Here is a 3,789-nt window from a genome sequence, read left to right on the forward strand (position 1 = left end):
GAATTGGAAATGAGCTCCCTCAGAAAGATCTCTTTGTTCGAATAGAACGTGTTGATGATCAAGGACATCAACTGGGCAATTTCTGCCTGAAAGGCAAAAGTCTCGACCTCTTCCTCCTCCATTGGTTGGTCCTGGGTCTGGGTTTCCTCAGGCATCTAGAAAGAGCACAGCGCTGCTGTGAGCGTCACGGTATGCCTACAGTCTACAGCCGTGCTAATGACTTCCCACTCTGGAAATGTATTTTAAGACCAATATTCCGGATTAGGAAGGGGACGAAAGAGGGGAAGGCGAGAAGGGGAGGATGGATGACAAAGGGATGACCTCATTTCAGAATGCGGTAATTACGAGGCGCATGTGCGCGCCTCCGGGAGGGCGTTCGGACCCAAGCGGCTCCACGCACGCCGTCCCCAACGGCCACCCCCCCCCCCCCAGCCCTCCGCTATGGCGCCTCCGTCCTCCGCCCGCGCCTCAGGAGCACCAGCGAGAGCCGCGGTGGCCTCGGCGTGAGGCAGGAGCCGAGCGCTAGCCTCGCCGCTCCCGCCCAGCGGCGCTCACCGCATCCTGGGCCTGGGGCTGAGGCGCGGGGGCCGCCCGGGGCCTAGGGTCTGGGGCCATGGCCGCCCACCTCCGTGGGCTGAGGGAGCTCGGAACGGAGCGCGCCCCGGCCCCAGCCCCGCCGCCGCACCGCCCGAGACCACCTCGCTCCCCGGTCCCCAATAAACCCCCCGGAGAGGCCTCACCTTTGCTGAGTGACCACGCACGAAACGTGACTATTCGCACCACGACACCGAAGCAACTGGCGCGCCGCCCCCCCGCGCCGGCCTTATATAGACGCGGGCCCGCCCAGCGCGCGCGGAGCTTTTTCCAGAAGCCTCCCGAACCTTCCGGAAGAACCCTCCCCAACCGCCGCCGCGGCCGCGCGCCTGCGCCTGCGCACTGGCAGGGTCCCGCCCCTCCGCCGGGGGCGCGCAGAACGAACGCAAGCCCCTCCTCCACAGCTAGGCGCTCTGCGCCTGCGTAGTGGGGTACCTTCCGGGGCCGCGCGCCGCCGGCGCTGGAGAGGCGCCATGTGAGCACTTTGGTGTCGGGTTCGTTTCCTAGGAGCCCGTGAAAGGGACGTTCTGTTGTGAGCGCGCGCTCTGTGCGAACCTGCGGCCAGGCCTGTTCCTCACATATGGCCCTTGCGTTGGTTTGTGCTCAGTGAGAAGCGGAAAAGGGCTCCTGCCCTGGGGTCCCCATTGCAGATGAAGGCCCGCGACGGGAGGCTGCGGGACCCCGAACGGAAAATCCTTGTCGCAGCGGGCGGGCCTCCCAGGTCTACTGCGTGGCTGCCGCAGTCTGAATTTCAGGGCTGTTCCCGCCGGAGCCTGTCCCCAAGCCTTACTGTGGGCAATGCATGGTGGATTCTCTAAATCCGGCCGTAGTGCCTGGGGCTCTCTCTTTAACCAGAACCCGCGACCCTCAAATTTCAGAGTCGTTCTGTCAGGGATTTAGTTAACAAACCGGTGCTACTCTTTTAACTTATCGTAATTTGGGGGCTGGAGAGATGGCTCATCCAGCAAAGGCGCTAGAGTTGGAGACCTAGAAGCCACATGGCGGAAAATGAATTAACCCTCAGCACCGTGACACCCACGTGCTCCCCCCCCCCACACACACAATGTAAAAATAAGCGTAAAGGGCTGGAGAGACAGCTCAGCAGCTAAGAGCTCTTAGTGGTACCAGCACACTGTAAGGCAGCTCACGGGCACCTGGACCTCCGATTCTAGGAGACACAAAGTCTGTTAATGGCCTCTGCGGGTACCAGGAGCGGGACACATGCTGCACTGACATACATACAGTCTAAACACTCAAAACTCATTTAGAGCAACAACAAAAAGCCTACCTGATTTTTGAAGCACCCTTAAAATGTTTAAGATGACCCAAAGGTAATTTCCACCAGGCTGTGGTGCACACTTTAATCAGAACACCAGGCGGAGGCAGGTGTTCTGAGTTTGAGGCCAGTTTGCTCTACAGAGCAAGTTCGTAAAGAAACTCAGTCTCGAAAAAACAAAAACCCAAACCAAAAACAACAGTAATTTCTTCTTAGAGGCTTCCCATATACTTTTCCGTTGGGCTACCCCCACCTCTATATCCTTCTATTTCCGTATCATTTCCTGCCTGCAAAACACAATCATGAAGAGTAGGGAAGAAATGCCACTGTGAACAAAAATACAATAGGGAAATCCTCAGAGAAAGGAAGAGGATTGCCCTCCTTAAAGGAATGAGTCCCTCTGTAGCTGTTAAGAACAGACAGATGGCCTTCTCGCCCCACTCTAGTGGGGGTGATATTTAAATACAAGCAGCTTACTGTGTTGAGGTGGTAGTTTTTGTTCTTTTTTAGTTTATTTATTATACTAGCATTGGTGTTTTGCCTGCATGTATGGCTGAGGGTGTTGGATCCAAAGAAACTGGAGTTAGAGAGTTGTGAACCACCATATAGGTGCTGGGAATTGAACCCTGGTCCTCTGGAAGAGCAGCCAGTGCTCTGAGCCACTAGAGCCATCTCTCCAACCCCAAGGTAGTAGTAGTGGTTTTGTTGTTGTTGTTGGGTTTTTTTTTTTTTTTTTACTTTTTGATACAGGCTCTCACTTTGCAGCCTTGGGTGACTTGTGTTAATCCCAACAAGAATTAAAAAAAAAAAAAAACTTAAAAAAATCAATCGTGTGGTCACCTACCATATGATTAGGGAGAGGTCAGAGAGGGTCAAGATATTCTAAAAAACAAATCAAGGTCATGGGTTGGGGAAGGTCAGATTCCAGGAAACAGAAAGCAACTCAACTCTCACAATAAATAAAAACTTATTTTTAGCAGGGTGGTGTGGTGTACGCCTTTAATCCCAGCATTCAGGAGGCAGAGGCAGGCAGATCTGTGAGTTCGAGGTCAGCCTGGTCTACAAGAGCTAGTTCCAGGACAGGCTCCAAAGCCACAGAGAAACCCTGTCTCGAAAAACAAAAACCAACAAGCAAAAAACTTATTTTTAAAAATACAGCATAATAGCTCCTGCCTTTAAAATAAAGTCAGGCAGGTTCCTCGCTTGCTATGTAGACCAGGCTGGCCCTGTAGACCAGGCTGGCCTACTGTCTCCTGAGGTGTGCACCACTGTACTGGATGAGGTAGCCTTCACAGAGTCACTTGCTTTCCCTAGAACTAGCCATTTGTGTTGGGTACCTGGACCATTAGCTGTTGGCCTTAACCGTGTGTAGCAAGCATCACAAATGAAGCTCCAAGCTACAAAGGGGAATTTTGCTTCTTATTTTTGGCCTTTTAGTTTCCACACCAGGAACTGAACCCAAAGCTTCCTACATGCTATGCTAGGCAAGCTAGGTCCTACCACTCAGCTATATCCCCAGCTCTCTCTTCATTCTTATTTTGAGACAGGGTATCAGTTGCCAGTATTGGCTCTGAAGGAATGGTAGCTCAGGCAGACTGTGAATTTGCTATCCTCTTAGCTTTCAGGTGGATCTCTGTGAGATCAAGGCTAGCCTGGTCTACACAGTGAGCGCTTTGCCATCCAGGGATATGTAGAGAAACCCTGTTTCAAACAGAACAAAACCAAAGGCCATAGCTCTGGGGCCAGAGAGGTGACTCCCTCGGTAAAAAGCTTGTCATGCAGTACTGAGCTCAGATCTCTGGCAGCCATATAAATGCCAGGTGACCACAGAGGCAATACCTAGTCCAACAAAGACCACAAACTGAGACACCACCCGGGAACAGACCATCCAAAGGAAATTCCTAGGGTTCCAACCATTG

This window comes from Microtus ochrogaster, chromosome 1 (assembly GCF_000317375.1).
Source record: "Microtus ochrogaster isolate Prairie Vole_2 chromosome 1, MicOch1.0, whole genome shotgun sequence".
Classification (NCBI taxonomy): Eukaryota; Metazoa; Chordata; class Mammalia; order Rodentia; family Cricetidae; genus Microtus; species Microtus ochrogaster.